Here is an 18,644-nt window from a genome sequence, read left to right as displayed (position 1 = left end):
AGATTTGCCATACTAGATCAAAGGTCCATCAAGCCCAGATCCTGTTTCCAAAAGTGGACCATCCAGGTCACAAGTACCTGGCAGAATCCCAAAAGGTTCATAGATTCCAAGCTACTTATTCCAGGGATAAGCAGTGGATTTCTGCAACTCCACCTTATGGACTTTTCCTCTAGGAACTTGTCCAAACCTTTTCTAAATCCAGCTACACTAACAGCTTTTACCACATCATCTGGTAACGAATTCCAGAGCTTAATTATATGTTAAGTAAAAAAATATTTCTCTTCTATTGTATTACCTAGTAACTTCATTGCATGTCCCCTAGTCTATGTACTTTATGAAACAACCAATTCACATTTACCCATTCCACTCCACACATTATTGTATAGACCTCTATCTTATGTCCCCCTTAGCCATCTTTTTTCCTAGCAGAAGAGCTCTAACCTCTTTAGCCTTTCCTCATAAGGGGATTGTTCCATCCCCCTTATTATTTTGGTCACCCTTCTCTGTACCTTTTCTAATTCTACTATATCTTTTTTCAGAACGGCAAGCAATACTCAAAGTACGGTCGCACCATGGAATAATACAGAGGCATTATGATATTCTCTGTTTTATTCTCCATTCCTTTCCTAATGATTTCTAGCATTCTATTTGTTTTCTTGGCCTCTGCTGCACATTTAGCAGAGGATTTCAGTATATTATCCATGATAACTCCTAGATCCTTTTCCTGGATGATGATTCCCAATGTGGAACCATGCATTGTGTAGCTATAATGTCACAACTGAGGGGCCTAGCTAGAGCTGGGGGACCCCCACGGGAGCAGTCTAAGACTTCAGGGCAAGACAAGACAGAACTGGAGAACCTTCTGCCTGTACCAGCCACTTCCCCGCAGATTGAGCCCTTGGATTCTGGTGGCCAGTAGAACTTAAGCTGTGGCTGAAGTAGAGGTGCAGGCAGTACAGGACTGTAGATTAAGGGAAGGCAAGGCGAGGCTGGAGACAGAGGCAAGCATGGAACTAGAACAGATTGGAACAGTGTGCAGGTAAGTGTGGAGCTGGAACAGATTGGACAGGACAAGACAAGGACAGGACCAGACAGAACAGAGAACAAGCTATATAAAGGGCCTGAAAAGGTTACAAGGCAAGGCTAGATCAGAAGTCCTGAAGAGGCCACACGGCAAGGCTAAAGCAGAAGGCCTGAAGAGGCCACAAAACAAGGCTAGAACCGTAGGCCTGAGAAGGCCACAGAGCAAGGCATGAGCAGAAGGCCTGAAAAGGCCTCAGGGCAAGGCAAGATCAGAAGGTCTGAGAAGGCCACAGAGCAAGGCAAGAGCAGAAGGCCTGAGAAGGCCTTAGGGCAAGGCTAGAACAGAAGGCCTGAGAAGGCCTCAGGACAAGGCTAGAACAGAAGGCCTGAGAAGGCCTCAGGACAAGGCTAGAACAGAAGGCCTGAGAAAGCCACAGGGCAAGGCAAGAGCAGAAGGCATGAAAGGCCACAGAGTGTGGCAAGAACAGAAGGCCTGAAAAGGCCACAAAGCTACACAAGACAGGGCTGGAAGGCTCGAAGGCCAGAGAGTAGTCCAAGGCAGGGCAGGGCTAAGCAGATTGCCAAGTAGACTTGATGACAAAGCACTGAGCTGTGTATGAGGCAGGGTTAAATACGCTGAACCCTGCTGAATCATAGGATCACAGAGACTGAGTGGAGCGATGGCAGAAATAACTCCACAGGGACCTCTGGTGGTAGGGAGGCTGCCTAACAGGCAGAATCCTAACATATAATTTGGGTTGCTCTTCCCTTCAGGCATCACTTTGCACTTGTACACATTATGGGGCCAATGCAATATTTGTGCACAGAAAGCAGGCGCTGAACAGTCAGCACCCACTTTCCTAATGTGCCCCCAGGGGATTAGTTAGCACCTATACAACCCGCGTCCAACTGTGGATTATACGGTGAGTTCGATTGAGCACACTGTATTGCATTGGTCCCTATATGTCATCTGCCATTTGCATTCCCAGTCTCCCAGTGTTGCAAGGTCCTCTTGCAAGATCTCACAATCCTCTTGTGTTTTATTAACAACTTTGAATAATTTTGTATCGTGGTCAAATTTGATCAAGTCACTTGTACCTATCTTTAGGGATGGAAGAAGACTATCAGTGTAACTGCTGAAGAGTGTCAGAAAAGTAAATATGATTCTCTAACAAAAATTAGATAATGAGAACACATTTATTTATTTTTATTAGTTAGTTCACAGTACAGTCCAATGACTCCAGGAAATGAGGCATATGGATAGTTAGACTCTCTTGTGGAAGATAATTTGCGTAACGTGTAGATAGTTTTTTTTTAAATTTTGTTATGCTTAAGATAGATGCTGTGCTGAGGCTGTGCCAAGGAGTGGAGGAACTGAGGAGCAGAGGGCCAAAGAACGCAAGAAGAAAGCGCACCTACATACTCTATCATCACCAGCAAAAACCACAGAACTGTGAGCTAAACTGTGCACAGATGCTACAATGACAGTATATTTCTACCCCAAAACACAGAAATACATGCAGGAATGCTGTCAGGCTGAGTGAGACACAGGAGAATAATACTGACAAAAATAAGGAGGTCCATATTCAAAAGCCATTTAGATAGATAACATAATAGTTATCTGTCTAAATGGCTTACCTGGCTATGTTCAGCCCTTATCTGGCTAAATTATAGCCATCTCATAAGTTGAGGTTAGAATTTAGCCAGATAAGTTAAGGTCAGTCCAGGGGCGTAACTGGGAGGAGTTGAGTTAGCTGGCTAAGTTAACTGGCTAACTCAGAGTTAGCTGGATGACTTAGCCAGCTAAAGCTGATCGTGTCAAATAGCTGTCCTATAGTTAGCTGGCTAACTAAATAGCCGGCTATATTAGATAGTATGGTTGCACTATTGAATATGCCTCCAAAGTTAGCCAGATAGGTTTATCTGGCTAACTTTGCTATCTGGACTGTGTCTGAAAATAGACCTCTTAGATTTCTCACATGCTGAGGTAGATCTTCAAAACATACGCGCGTGCGTACTTTTGTTCGCGCCACCGGCATGAACAAAAGTACAGCAGATTTTATAAGATACGCGCGTAGCTGCGCGTATCTTATAAAATCTGGGGTCGGTGCGCGCAAGGCTGCGCAAAATCGGCAGCCTGCGTGCGCCGATCCGTGCAGCCTGCCTCCGTTCCCTCCGAGGCCGCTCCGAAATCAGAGCGGTCTCGGAGGGAACTTTCCTTCCGCGTCCCCCCACCTTCCCCTCCCTTCCCCTATTTAACCCACCCCCCAGCCCTACCTAAATCCCCTCCCCTACCTTTGTTGGGCAAGTTACGCCTGCTTGAAGCAGGCGTAACTTGCGCGCGCCGCCCCGGCATCCCTTGGCACAGGCCGCAGTGCCGGGGGACTCGGGACCGCCCTCCCGGCCCGCCCCCGAACCGTCGCCATGCCCCCGGACCCGCCCCCGACTGCCCCCTGCCCCCGGACACGCCCCTCGGGCACGCCTCCTCCCGCCCCTTTTACGAAGCCCCGGGACTTACGCGCGTCCCGGGGCTTTGTGTGCGCCGGCAGCCTATGCAAAATAGGCGTGCCGGCACGCGAGCGCCCTGCATGCGTAAATCCTCCCGGATTTACGCATGCAGGGGTTTTAAAATCTACCCCATAGAGTATTAATTTATTCTTACCTGGGTGACTTCAGAGACAAAAAAAGCTAAATCTATAAGACACCAAAGTGAGAGTATTTTGAGAAGAAAATCTTGGTTTAAGAACTTTGTATTAAGAGTTTGTGCCAATTATTGAACTGATACATATCTGATATTTTTCTGTTGGTAAATCCTTGCACCTGCAAGATAATAGAAAAAGAAATGTTAATATTTGAAGTTCTTTGAAAAACCTGGGAAAAAAAGGAAAAGAAAGTAATTTATCGTGAAAGACAAATGTTTAAAAGAAATATACTTACCTGTTGAATAGAAAGTAGAAACATGTCCATGTTCTGTGCTTCCTTTAAAGCTCTGCAATTGACAATTCCGTTGAGTTTTAGAAAGGATTATCAATCTCCTGTGAAGCTTTTTAACGCCTCCTTGATTTGCAACAACGTATTATTCTCCTATCGCTGTCAAAAGAATTTATCATTCCTGTGTGACCTTTGGCAGAATTAGCCATTTCCTTCATATCATAATGGGGCTCTTCATTCTCCCATTGCTTAATAAGTGGCTACCTTCCTTATCATCTGCTAGATCAATCCATTAGTCTTGCGATTATCCTCCTCCTCAGCTGCTGGAGACAGAGGACACACCCCCTCTATGACTTCAGACTTTTCATAAAAGGTGGAGTGGTCGGAGGTTCTCATCAGTAGTTCTCTGTCTCCTGCAGCTGCAGACAAGAGTAGATGGACTTCTCCTTGCTTCCAGATTCAGGGAACAACTCCAGCCTGGTGGACTAATGAGCACCTGGGACAAAATTCTTTTGGAACTGATTTTCCCAGCATAGCTTCCTCCCAGCAACCCTGTCCCTAGGGAGTGGTGGCCTCATAGGGACTTAGCTTCCCAAATTTGGGATTGAAATCCTCTTTCTATCTCACTTTCTCTAATTTCTCTTGCTCCCTTTTCATTCCAGCCTCAATACTTCTTGCCTCCCTGCTCCTGCTTCTATACTCTGGAACAGGTCTCAGTAAAGTTGAAAAAAAAAGAGAGAGGCAGGACGTAGGAGGAGCAAACCTCTCTGAGGTAGACAATGCGCTGTGGCAGGGGAGGGCCCCACAAGGCATGAAGTTCGCATCCCCAACAATGGTGAGTACCTTACTTAGGTGGAAGCATAGGAAGATGGGAGGATGCAGTTATGCCATGCCGTACTTGAAAGGGAATGAGAGCAGGCATTGACCGTGGAATCATAGGCTGGAAAAAAAAAGGAGAAGGGAAGGAAAAGAGAGAGACAGCCTGCAGCGCGGCTCCCACAAACAAGCCTAACCATGGAGAGTACCAACAATTCAGCTCTAAAAAGGCAGCATGAAGGAGCACTCCCGGTAGAGCTTGGCCAAGCAACTGAGAGGAAGGGCTTCCTTCAGCATGCTCAGAGGCCACAGATGCACTATCTTGTGGTAACAGGAAGGTGCGCAGAGTAGCAGGCTCAGTCTCCTCATCCTGATATCAGGATGCCGTTGTTCTCAGGCGAAGGACCACGGGAAGGGGGCACGTTCAGAGTGGAGGCACTGAGCACCAATGGGGAGGGAGAGACCATAATCCCAGCCCAGCTGGCAGCAGCAGCCCCTCTTCCTAAGGGAAATATTGGGGAGTCCCAAGCCCTGGACCAAGCATGACCTCAGAAGGACTCCCTAAGGGGTTCTCCCCCGACTTTGTCCAGGTATTACACCAAGCCTTCTATGATATGCAGAAGACAGGCACAAAACCCAGGAGCCTGAGATCCATAGGCACTTGGGCCATAGTTTCTAAACAGCCTCAGAGGCTTGTCCACTGGATTCTGGTAAGGAAGGATATTCAGATGAAGAAACATCTCCAAGACATCTCCAAGCCTACCTCTGATCTTGCAAGAAGAGAGACAATACTCCTAAGGAGAGGAGAAACATTCTCAGTAAATCAGCTATTTAGAAGGAAGGAGCTATCAGTCCTTATCACAAGTGTCCAAGTGGCCTTAAGGATATCAATCCCTGAGGCTGAGGACCAGGTGCAGGGTGACCCCATATTTCAGGGTACGAAGAAGACCACATGTCCTCTCCCATACATTAGGCAATAAGAAGGACTGTGCTGATGGAATGGATGTCACACCAGGGTGGGGGCCTCAATGAAGGCAGGGCAACGGGCAGGTTATACCCTCTCCCAGCGGGCAAGAAGAACAGACTACTCAGAGTGCCTAAGGTGGATGCCCTAGTTTTCGGGATGACATGTAAAACCACTAACCGGGTGAAAGAGGGAACCTCCCTGAAGAACCCCCAAGACAAGAAAATAGAGGTAGTCCTGAAGCAGGCCTTTTTTACAGGAGCCATGGCCATTCAGACCTTGATCTGTGGGGGCTATGTGGCCCGGGCAGTCCTACATTAGGTCCAACAGTTGCCTAAAAATTTTACCCATGTACTAAGTTATTTTACCCATGTAATCTGTTCCAAGTTTAATACCCTGTTCTATGTAACTTGCATTCCTCGTGCTTGTCTTTTTCAGTTACAATGTAAACCGAGATGATATGCAAATTCTGCATGAATCCCGGTATATAAAAATGTTAAATAAAAATAAATAAAAACCAAGATTCAGCTTGTTTAGAGTTAGACTTGGCTTTCCTGGCAGATATCTTTTATGACCTAATTAGGTTGTTGGCTACGTCATTAGCTTTGCAGATGGCAACTGGAAGGCTACTATGGCTCAGAGGATGGACAGCAGACTCAGCTTCAAAAGCACAATTGTGCAAGCTTCCCTTTAAGGGGGACCTCTGTTTTGGCAAGAGCTCAAAAAGCTGGTAGAGGACCTGGGGGAGACCAGGCCTCAAAGGTTGCCAGAAGATAAGAGCCGTGGCAATGCATGGTATTTTAGAAGGCAGGTCAAATACCAGCATAAAAAAGGAACTAGGGACCTTGGCTTCACAGGGCCCTAGAGGTAGATTCCAGTCCTTTTGCAGGGCTAAGAGGCCAAGGACCAACTTGACTGCACCCGTGACTGGTAGCCAATCTGTGCAATGATATGTTGGGTGCCCCTCCATTAACAAGCCCAAGCACTGATCACCTAACTGATGGAAGGGGCCCATATGTGAGAATCTAAGCATTCTGGATTTAAGTTTAGGGAGCCCATGCTCAAGGGGTTATATATAGCCCTATATATAGAAGCATTCATTCCTTTCGGTTAAGTGTAGCAGGACAGGAAGGTGTTCCTGCAAAAGTTAGAGGGCTTGGAAGTGCTAATTCCAAACCTGCTCCTACAAATAAGGGAAAAAGTTTATTTTCATTGAATAGCAAGGCAAGGCAGGACAGGGTAGTCTGACCTATATAGATCTTGAGTTTAAAAGAAGTCTTTATCAGAAATCTACCTGAAGATCTCAGTAAGTTCCCCCATACAAGTATTAGTGGCCAAGCAGGGCAAAGCATAGACAAGGGCCAGGGGAACCTGGACCCAAGGGAAACTTGGGAGAAATCCAAGGGGCACCAAACCGTACGCCAGCCAGCTAGCGTACAGGGACTGGCCCAGGTTAAGATTTCAGCCTTGCAGCCAGAGAGGTGGGGTGGAGCTATAAAGATAGACCCATCCAATGTGAGGGCACCTAGGCAGACTACTCAGAATTCAGGAGTTATCAGCTCAGGGCCTGGAAGGAGGGGTTCTAGCTCCATCTTGACATATGGCCTGGTACTTGAGGGAGCATGACTACAAATCAAAGGGTATTCACAGGTGGTAGTGGCCACGATGCTCAAGGCTTGGTATCTCCCAAGAGTAATGAACTGGTCTCGCACTGAGGACAAGTCTCCCAGGGCTACTGCCCTGGAGGGAAGGGTTAGGCCGGCCATCATAGTTGGTAATTTGATTATTAGAAATGTAAATAGCAGGATGGCTGGTGGACGTGAGGACCGCCTGGTAACTTGCCTGCCTGGTGCGAAGGTGGCAGACCTCACGTGTCACCTAAATAGGATTATAGAAAGTGCTGGGGAGGAGCCAGCTGTTGTGGTACATGTGGGCACCAACGACATAGGAAAATGTGGAAGAGAGGTTCTGGAAGCCAAATTTAGGATTTTAGGTAGGAAGCTGAAATCCAGAACCTCCAGGGTGGCATTCTCTGAAATGCTTCCTGTTCCACGTGCAGGTCTCAAGAGGCAGGCAGAGCTCCAGAGTTTCAATATGTGGATGAGACGATGGTGCAGGGAAGAGGGATTCAGCTTTGTAAGGAACTGGGGAAACTTTTGGGGAAAGGGGAGACTTTTCCGAAAGGATGGGCTCCAACTTAACCAGAGTGGAACCAAGCTGCTGGCACTAACTTTCAAAAAGGAGATAGAGAAGCTTTTAAACTAGAACAAGGGGGAAAGCCGACAGTCACTCAGCAGTGCATGGTTCGGAGAAATGTATCCTTGAAGGATACTAATGAAACAGGAGAGTTAGGGCATCCCAACAGAGAGATTCCATTAAAAGCAAACATAGTCCATATGCCTATATGTAAAAAAATCACCAAAGCTAATGATTTTCGAATTATCCCAAACAACTGAAAAGCAGGTTGTTAAAACAAACAAAAAACACACTTTGAAATGTCTGTATGCCAATGCCAGAAGTCTAAGAAGTAAAATGGGAGAGTTAGAGTGTATAGCAGCAAATGATGAGATTGACATAATTGTCATCACAGAAACTTGGTGGAAGGAGGATAACTAATGGAACAGTACTATATCAGGGTACAAATTATATCGCAATGATAGGGAGGATCAACTTGGTGGGGGTGTGGCACTTTATGTCCGGGAGGGTATAGAGTCCAATAGGATAAAGATCATACAAGAGACTAAATGCTCAGTAGAATCTATATGGGTAGAAATCCCATGTGTGTTGGGTAAGAGTATAGTGATAGGAGTATACGACCATCCACCTGGACAAAATGGTCAGACAGATGATGAAATGCTAAGAGAAATCAGGGAAGCAAACCAATTTGGCAGTGCAATAATAATGGGAGATTTCAATTACCCCAATATTGACTGAGTAAATGTAACATCAGGACTTGCTAGAGACATAAAGTTCCTGAATGAAATAAATGATTGCTTCATGGAGCAATTGGTTCAGGAACCAACAAGAGAGGGAGCTATTTTAGATTTAATTCTTAGAGGAATGCAGGATTTGGTGAGAGAGGTAACGGTGGTGGGGTCACTTGGCAACAGTGATCATAACATGATCAAATAACTGGAAGGGGGACAATAAGTAAATCTGCAGCTCTAACACTAAACTTTCAAAAGGGAAACTTTGATAAAATGAGGAAAATAGTTAGAAAAAAACTGAAAGCTGCAGCTGCAAAGGTTAAGTGTTCAACAGGCTTGGACATTGTTTAAAAATACAATCCTAGAGGTGCAGTCCATATGTATTCCACACATTAAGAAAGATGGAAAGAAGGCAAAACGATTACCGTCATGGTTAAAAGGTGAGATGAAAGAGGCTATTTTAGCCAAAAAAAACATCCTTCAAAAATTGGAAGAAGGATCCATCTGAAGAAAATAGGATAAAACATAAGCATTGTCAAGGTAAGTGTAAAACATTGATAAGACAGGCGAAGAGAGAATTTGAAATGAAGTTGGCCATAGAGGCAAAAACTCATAATAAAAACTTTTTAAAATATATCCAAAGCAAGTAACCTGTGATGGAGTCGGTTGGACCATTGGATGACCGAGGGGTTAAAGGGGCTCTTAGGGAAGATAAGGCTATTGCAGAAAGACTAAATTAATTATTTGCTTCCGTGTTTACTAATGAGGATGTTGGGAGATACCAGTTCTGGAGATGGTTTTCAGGGGTGATGAGTCAGACGAACTGAACGAAATCACTGTGAACCTGGATGATGTAGTAGGCCAGATTGACAAACTAAAGAGTAGCAAATCACCTGGACCAGATGGCATGCATCCTAGGGAACTGAAGGAACTCAAAAATGAAATTTCTGATCTATTAGTTAAAATTTGTAATCTATCATTAAAATCATCCATTGTACCTGAAGACTGGAGGGTGGCCAATGTAACCCCAATATTTAAAAAATGCTCCAGGGGCAATCCGGGTAACTATAGACCAGTGAGCCTGACTTTAGTGCCGGGAAAAATAGTGGAAACTATTCTCAAGATCAAAATCGTAGAGCATATAGAAAGACATGGTTTAATGGAACACAGTCAACATGGATTTACCCAAGCGAAGTCTTGCCTAACAAATCTGCTTCATTTTTTTGAAGGGGTTAATAAACATGTGGATAAAGGTGAACCAGTAGATGTAGTGTATTTGGATTTTCAGAAGGTGTTTGACAAAGTCCCTCATGAGAGGCTTCTACGAAAACTAAAAAGTCATGGGATAAGAGGCTATGTTCTTTTGTGGATTACAAGCTGGTTAAAAGACAGGAAACAGAGTAGGATTAAATGGTCAATTTTCTCAGTGGGAAAAGGGTAAACAGTGGAGTGCCTCAGGGATCTGTACTTGGACCGGTGCTTTTCAATATTTATATAAATGATCTGGAAAGGAATACGACGAATGAGGTTATCAAATTTGCGATGATACAAAATTATTCAGAGTAGTTAAATCACAAGCAGACTGTGATACATTACAGGAGGACCTTGCAAGACTGGAAAATTGGGCATCCAAATGGCAGATGAAATTTAATGTGGGCAAGTGCAAAGTGTTGCATATAGGGAAAAATAATCCATGCTGTAGTTACACGGTTACATTCCATATTAGGAGCTACCACCCAGGAAAAAGATCTAGGCATCATAGTGGATAATACTTTAAAATCGTCGGCTCAGTGTGCTGCAGCAGTCAAAAAAGGAAACAGAATGTTAGGAATTATTAGGAAGGGAATGGTTAATAAAACGGAAACTGTCATAATGCCTCTATATAGCTCCATGGTGAGACCGCACCTTGAATACTGTGTACAATTCTGGTCGCCGCATCTCAAAAAAGATATAGTTGCGATGGAGAAGGTACAGAGAAGGGCAACCAAAATGATAAAGGGGATGGAACAGCTCCCCTATGAGGAAAGGCTGAAGAGGTTTGGGCTGTTCAGCTTGGAGAAGAGACGGCTGAGGGGGGATGTGATAGAGGTCTTTAAGATCATGAGAGGTCTTGAACGAGAAGATGTGAATTAGTTATTTATACTTTCGAATAATAGAAGGACTAGGGGGCATTCCATGAAGTTAGCAAGTAGCACATTTAAGACTAATCGGAGAAAATTCTTTTTCACTCAACGCACAATAAAGCTCTGGAATTTGTTGCCAGAGGCTGTGGTTAGTGCAATTAGTATAGCTGGTTTCAAAAAAGGTTTGGATAAGTTCTTGGAGGAGTAGTCAATTAATGGCTATTAATCAAGTTTACTTAGGAAATTGCCACTGCTATTAATTGCATCAGTAGCATGGGATCTTCTTAGTGTTTGGGTAATTGCCAGGTTCTTGTGGCCTGGTTTGGCCTCTGTTGCAAACAGGATGCTAGGCTTGATGGACCCTTGGTCTGACCCAGCATGGCAATTTCTTATGTTCTTATGTCTAACAGGAAGGTTAAATTATGCTTACCTGATCATTTTTTTCCTCAAGTTTTGCAAGACTAGTCAAGGCCCCACCAAGGAATATAGGGCCATATGCAACAGCAAGCTTTTTTTCCATGCTTTCTTCTTGCTTTCTCTCCCTCTCACCCTCTACATTCCCTCTGTGCTGTCTCTGGAGGAGGGGAGGAACTAAAAAAATGAAACAGGGGTGTACTTCAGGGAGGGGATTACTGATGACAGTCTCTGATTACTCCCCTCTTTATGTAAAGTCTGATGTCATAGAGGGTATATGTCCTCTGTCTCCAGGAGCTGAGAAGTGAGATAATCCCAAGAGTAATGGACTGGTCTAGCAGAACTCAAGGAAAGAAAATTATCCAATAAGCATAATTTAACCTTCCTCTTGCAGACACACTGTGCAATATGTGAAGTGGCACAATGGCCACAGAAGGATGCATGCATCTCTTCCTCTCCCGCACATGGCAATCAATTTTGGGACTGTTATGATTATTGGTGTTTGGGTAGATCCTTGGACACTGTGGCAGCTGACCACGCCCAAGGGGGGCAGTCCCGTGAGGGACCACGGTGTCAGGCTAGACTCTGGACACACAAACACAGATTGAATCTTTATTTAAAAAGTTTTGGAAACCACCAGAGGTGGCAGTAGAGAGTAGTAGATGTTGAGCCCGGCTGGGCAAGTATCCCACAGGATGCTGGAACAGCGGATCCTCTGCTTGGCTGTGCTGTAGTGGAAAGAGACTGAGAGTTATGAGTACACAGTGAGAAATATACAGAGTCCCAGGTAGAACAGGTGAAGCTCTGAGACTGGGAGAGCAGGCCCTCGAGGAGCGAGTACCTGATCCCTTAGAGCAGGGAGACTCAGTGGTATTGTACTCACACAGCAGTTCCACTATATGAGAGGTTTGGCACTGGAACAGAGGACAGGCCCTTGAGGAGCGAGTACCTGGTTCCAGGGAAGCAGTACTGTAGAATAGATGGTAGTCGTATTTACAGATGGATACTGTTAGTGAAGTCTTCCAAGTAGAAGGGATTGTAGATGCAGGCAGCGACTCAGGGAACATGGGCCCTCAAGAAGCGAGTACTGGTTTCTTATAGCACCTGAAAGAAGCAGAAGAGGCCCCCGAGGAGCGGGTACCCCGTTAGCAGTAAGAGTTCCAGAGAACGTTGGAGTGGCAGAGTAGCTTCGGTACGGAGAGCGAATCCCATCCGTAGTAATCCCAAGTTGTTGCTAACTCGATTATCTAGCAAAAGAGATAGGCTTAAATATCCGGCAGCGTGATGTCATCTCAGGGGACACCCCTGAGGTTCGCGCCAATGAGGAAATAAAGATGAGGGTGGCATGTGCGCGGGCACCCTATGGTACCTTGGAGAAGCATGGCGGGAAGCAGCACCAAAGCCGGTCCGGGGACGCCGGAGAGGTCGGCAGACAGACGCCGCGGCAGCCAGTAGTCCGAAGTGAGGAGGAGCCGCAAGAAGAGTAAGGTAGGCGGGGCGAAGCAAGAAGAGTAAGGTAGGCGTCGGTCTGCTTCGTAGACTGACGGTCGCAACAGTACCCCCCTTCAAAGGGCGGACTCCAACTCTTGTACAGGTCTTGGTTTCCGAGGATGCATCTGGTGAAACTGATGGAGAATCTCTTTAACAAGGATATTAGCCATTGGCTCCCAAGAATTTTCTTTGGGGCCGTAACCTTCCCAACACAGAAAGTATTCCCAAGCCTTGCCATGTCTTCTGACATCTAGAATGGCATCGACCTTGTATTCTAGGTCTTCTTCTGCATTGATTGAAGATGGTTCAGGAGACTTGGATGAGAACTCACTGAGAATGAGTGGTTTCAGAAGTGAAACGTGGAATGCGTTGTGGATTTTCAATTCAGGTGGTAGCTTCAGACTGTATGTAATGTTGCCAAGACGTTGGAAGATTGGAAATGGTCCAACGTAGTGAGGAGCAAATCGAGTGGAGGGTAACTTTAGTCTCAGATGCTTAGTGGATAACCAGACTTTGTCACCAGGTTGAAACACAGGCGCTTTAGAATGGTGAGCGTCGTAGGACTTCTTAGCTCGATCACCCGCTTTTATTAGCATTTCATTAATCTGAGTCCATAGTTGATGGATATCATCAGCAGTGGATTGAGCTGCTGGGGACGACACTGAGAGCTTCAGTGGAAGTGGCGTGAAGGTAAACGTTCATATACCACTTCAAAAGGTGTTGATCCAGTGGATGATGCTGGATGTGAATTAATGGCGAATTCAGCCCATGGTAACAGTTCGGCCCAGTTATTCTGACGGCAACTCACATAGGCCCGAATGAACTGTTTCAGGGTCCTATTCATCCTTTTGGTTTGGCCATTTGATTGTGGATGATAGGCAGATGCATAATCCAGAGAGATATCAAATAGCTTGCACAAAGCTTTCCAGAATCTTGCCGTGAATTGAGATCCTCTATCCGAGACTATGTGCTTCGGTAAGCCGTGAAGGCGAAAGATGTGTGCGATGAAGAGCTTCGCAAGCTCCAAGACTGAGGGTAAGCCAGGCAGCGCCACAAAATGAGCCATCTTGCTGAAATGGTCAGCTGTGACCCAGATGGTATTCATTTCTCCAGAAAGAGGTAAATCAACTACAAAGTCAGTAGCGATGTGAGTCCATGGCTGTTCAGGAGCTGACAGAGGTTGTAGCAATCCCCATGGCTGACTAGAAGTAGGCTTATGCTTGGCACAGTTGGAACATGACGCTACATAGGAGTATGTGTCTTCCCTGATAGTAGGCCACCAATAGTACTTCTGTAATTTCAGCAGGGTACGGCATTGACCAGGATGGCCAGCCAGCTTGGAATTATGAGCCCAGTATAGAAGTTTCTTTCTGAGGTGTTTTGGCACAATTGTTTTACTGGCAGGCACAGAATGGGTAGTTGCCAAGATGACTTTCTTCGGGTCGATAATGTGTTGAGGTTCTTCAGGAACATCCTCAGAGAGGAAAGAGCATGACAGGGTATCAGCTCTGGTATTCTTGTCTCCGGGGCGATATTTGAGCACAAAGTCAGTGATTAAAAAACAAGGACCATCTGGCTTGTCTGTGTTTAAGACGTTGCGCATGACGGAGATACTCTAGATTCTTGTGGTCCGTGTATACGGTAATTTAATGTTGGGCGCCTTCGAGCCAAGGACGCCATTCCTCGAATGCCAGTTTAATAGCCAGGAGCTCTTTATCACCGATCCCATAGTTCTTCTCTGCAGGAGAAAAGTGTCGCGAGAAGAAAGAGCAGGGATGTAAGGCCTTTGAATCTCCGGTTTGGCTTTACACTGCCCCTACTCCAACCTCTGAAGCGTCAACTTCCACGATGAAGGGTCTATTGGGGTCCGGGTGACGTAGACATGGCTCAGTGGAAAAGGCAGTCTTTAAATTCTCAAATGTGGAAATGGCCTCTGCAGACCATCTAGAAGCACTGGCCCCTTTCTGTGTCATTGCAGTTAAGGGCACAGTTAAAGAAGAATGGTTCTTTATAAAGCTTCTATAGTAATTTGTGAACCCCAAAAATCATCTCAGGGCTTTCAGACTTGTAGGTTGAGACCAATTCTTGATACTGTCTAATTTTGGGGGATCCATCCAGAAGCCTTGTTTAGATATGATATAGTCAAGGAAAGGCACTGAATCTTTATGAAATTCGCACTTTGGCAGCTTGGTGTAGAGGCGGTGTTCTCGAATTCTCAGTAATACTTGCTTGACATCTGCTAAATGAGTTGGCATATCCTGTGAGAATATCAGGATGTCATCTAGGTATACAACGACACTTTTATACAACAGGTCCCGCAGAATGTCGTTCATCATGTTCTGAAACACAGCGGGAGCATTGCACAAGCCGAAGGGCATCACCAAATATTCAAAATGGCCATCTCGAGTGTTGAAGGCTTTTTTCCACTTGTCGCCATCGTGGATGCGAACCAAGTTATAGGCTCCCTTTAGGTCAAGTTTCGAGAATATCTTGGCTCCTTGAAGTTGATCAAACAACTCTGAGATCAGAGGTAAGGGGTATCAGTCTTTAGTTGTGATCTCGTTCAGACCTCGATAGTTGATACAAGGACACAGAGTACCGTCCTTCTTCCCCACGAAGAAGAAGCCTGCAACCCGCAGGAGACAGATGGTCTAATAAAACTTTTTTGCAAGTTTTCCTCGACGTACTCGAACATGGCCTTGTTCTTTACTGCTGACAGTGGGTAGACACATCCCTTAGGAGGTTCAGCATTAGGTTTCAGTCTTATGGCACAGTCATAAGATCTATGTGGCGGAAGGATGTCAGCAGCTTCTTTGGAGAAAACATCACGGAATGATGCGTACTGAGGCGGCAGCCCTGGCATCACTGGAGTTGTAGGCATGCAGAGAATAGGAGAGACCTCCTTTAAGCATTTGCCATGACATTCTGGATCCCAACGGGAGAGCTCCAATGTAGCCCAGTTGAATTGTGGCATGTGCAGTTGCAACCAGGGTAACCCCAGAACGATAGGGTGCATGGCCTTCTCTAACACAAAGAAGGAGATTGACTCATTATGGAAGGCTCCGGTGCGGAGGACTACTGGTTCGGTACAACTGGTAACATCACCCGGTAATGGCTCTCCGTGAATAGATGATAGGAGTAGTGGAATCTTCAAAGTGGTGAGGGGAATCCTCAAATGTTCCACAAGTCATTGTAGAATAAAATTACCTCCTATTCCTGAGTCTACCAGGGCAATTTGGAATTCCAACAGTCCGCAGATCAGAGAGATAGGGAGAGAGAGCAGAGGAGAGGGCGTAGTAAAGCCTAAAAAGTCCTCCCGCAGGACTTAGACCCGTCCGTTTCCCAGACAGATGGGGCATGTTTGGACTGCATGACCAGCTTGTCCACAATACATGCACAAACCATTCCTCTTCCGAAGTCTTCTCTCTTTGGATGTCAGGTGACTGCGACCAAGTTGCATCGGTTCTTCACCACTGGCAACAGGCATTACAGGGACCATCCTGAGGGCAGGCTTAGCACGAACTTCTTTCTGAACAGGTCCTTTACTAGGCTTGAGTTCTTGCACCTTATGAAGCCGGTGATCAATTCTAGTGGCTAAGGCCACTAGCTCATCCAGCGAGTCAGGTGTATCACGAGCAGCTAACTCGTCCTTCAAGCGGTAATCCAAACCTCTGAAGAAGAGGGCTTTCAGGCATCTAGGGTCCCAAAATAATTTGGTAGCAAGAGTCTTGAACTCTATAGCAAAATCAGCCAGTGGTCGGTTGCCTTGCTTCAGGTCCACCAAAGTCGAACCAGCAACAGTGTGTCGGGCAGGATCATCAAAAACGGATTTGAACAAATCCATAAATCCGTCAATATCCTGGAGTATAGGATGGAAGGGCCTTGTCTTGGGCAGAGGCCCAAGACAAGGCCCTTCCATCAAGATAAGATAGAATGTAAGTAGTCTTGGTGTAGGCTGTAGGGAAGTGAGAGGGCCTGTAATGCAAAATACATGAAGCACCGGTTTAAGAAGGCTCTAGTTCTTTGAATCTCTCCAGAGAAATGAACTGGAGCAGCAAGAGGCACAGTAGTCTTTACAGTTACTTCGGGTAACTGACCTTCATTACTGGAATTAGAGCCTTGATTCTTCTGTGCATGCAGCTGATGAAACGCAGTAGTGAGTTTCTCCAATGCGTTCAGCAATGCCCAGGGCGAAGCCTACAAGGCATTGAGCTGAGCCAGATCCATGGAGTTAGCAATCTGTTATGGTTATTGGTGTTTGGGTGGATCCTTGGACACTGTGGCAGCTGACCACACCCACGGGGGGCAATCCCGTGAGGGACCACGGTGTCAGGCTAGACTCTGGACACACAAACACAGATTGAATCTTTATTTAAACAGTTTTGGAAACCACCAGAGGTGACAGTATTGAGTAGTAGACGTCGAGCCTGGCTGGGCAAGTATTCTACAGGACGCTGGAACAGCGGAGCCTCTGCTTGGCTGTGCTGTAGTGGAAAGAGACTGAGAGTTATGAGTACACAGTGAGAAATATACAGAGTCCCAGGTAGAATAGGTGAAGTTTTGAGACGGGGAGAGCAGGCCCTCGAGGAGCGAGTACCTGATCCCTTAGAGCAGGGAGACTCAGTGGTATTGTACTCACACAGTGGTTCCACTAGACGAGAGGTCTGGCACTGGAACAGAAGACAGACCCTCGAGGAGCAAGTACCTGGTTCCAGGGAAGCAGTACTGTGGAATAGATGGTAGTCGTACTTACAGATGGATACTGTTAGTGAAGTCTTCCAAGTAGAAAGGATTGTAGATGCAGGCAGCGACTCAGGGAACATGGGCCCTCGAGGAGCGAGTACCGGTTTCCTGATAGCACCTGAAAGAAGCAGAAGAGGCCCCTGAGGAGCGGGTACCCCGTTAGCAGTAAGAGTTCCAGAGAACGTTGGAGTGACAGAGTAGCTTCGGTACGGAGAGCAAATCCCATCCGTAGTAATTCGAGTTGTTGCTAACTCGATTAGCTAGCAAAAGAGGTAGGCTTAAATATCCGGGCAGCGTGACGTCATTTCAGGGGGATGCCCCTGAGGTTCGCACCAACAAGGAAATAAAGATGAGGGCGGCTTGCGCGCGCACACCCTATGGTACCTTGGAGGAACATGGCGGGAAGCAGCACCAAAGCTGGTCCGGGGACGCCGGAGAGGTCGGCAGACAGACGCCGCGGCAGCCAATAGTCTGAGGTGAGCGGGAGGAGCCGCAAGAACAGTAAGGTAGGCGGGGCGAAGCTGTCGTAGACCGACGGTCGCAACAGAGACATCTTGACTTTTTTCTTAGCTCTATCACAAATGTGTTATATTTGCAGCCTATCAAATATGGATTGGCTGCAAACAATAAGTGGCAAACAAGTGTATTCTGGTTGACAGTGAGCTGTGTCTGTTCATACCTGCATGCTGCAGGGCTCTCTGTACACTGTTTTCTGTGTCTGTGTAAGCAATATTTGCAGGCCTTACCTCCTGAATAAACCTGCCTCTCCTCACTCACTCAAGGCAATGATTCCATCTTCATCACCAAATTTTTGTATTTGTCCCTTCATCTTGCCCATGAACAATAAGAGGAGCATCAACTGAAAATTTACAAGTGCTTTCATCTTGCCTAAATCGCCATGAGATTCTTGTGATATTTTTACAGTAACATAAAAAAGAATCCTTTACTAATTTAAAAAAATAATTACAGATTTTTGGAAATGACAACACTGGGCCATCTAGAAAGAGTCTGAGCAGGCAAAACTGGCATCGCAGGACATATACTGTACACTAAGCATCTTGCTTCATATACCCAAGCTAATACTATCGCAGATGACACTCAAGCAGAAGCTGTTCTGCTGAATGTTGTGGGACCAGGTACATATGTGATCGTACACTTTCTGGTGTTTCGCGGGCTGCCCCTGTGAGCTGGCTCACTCACCCAACGCTGCCT

The 18,644-nt window shown here is 46.0% G+C and overlaps 1 protein-coding gene across 1 annotated transcript in view; it reads left to right on the top strand.

Annotated features, from left to right (window-relative positions):
* The first annotated feature begins 2,360 nt into the window (after positions 1–2,360).
* TP53I3 (tumor protein p53 inducible protein 3) overlaps positions 2,361–18,644 on the top strand; it is a 57,333-nt gene continuing 41,049 nt past the window's right edge. Inside the window, exon 1 of the mRNA XM_029596023.1 lies at positions 2,361–2,476. The gene's annotated coding sequence lies outside the window, so the exon portion shown is untranslated. The remainder of the gene's footprint in view (positions 2,477–18,644) is intronic.

Source organism: Rhinatrema bivittatum, chromosome 3, assembly GCF_901001135.1.
Source record: "Rhinatrema bivittatum chromosome 3, aRhiBiv1.1, whole genome shotgun sequence".
NCBI classification, from domain to species: domain Eukaryota; kingdom Metazoa; phylum Chordata; class Amphibia; order Gymnophiona; family Rhinatrematidae; genus Rhinatrema; species Rhinatrema bivittatum.
Note: the sequence above shows the minus strand (reverse complement) of the source record. Positions and strands in the feature narration are given on the sequence as shown.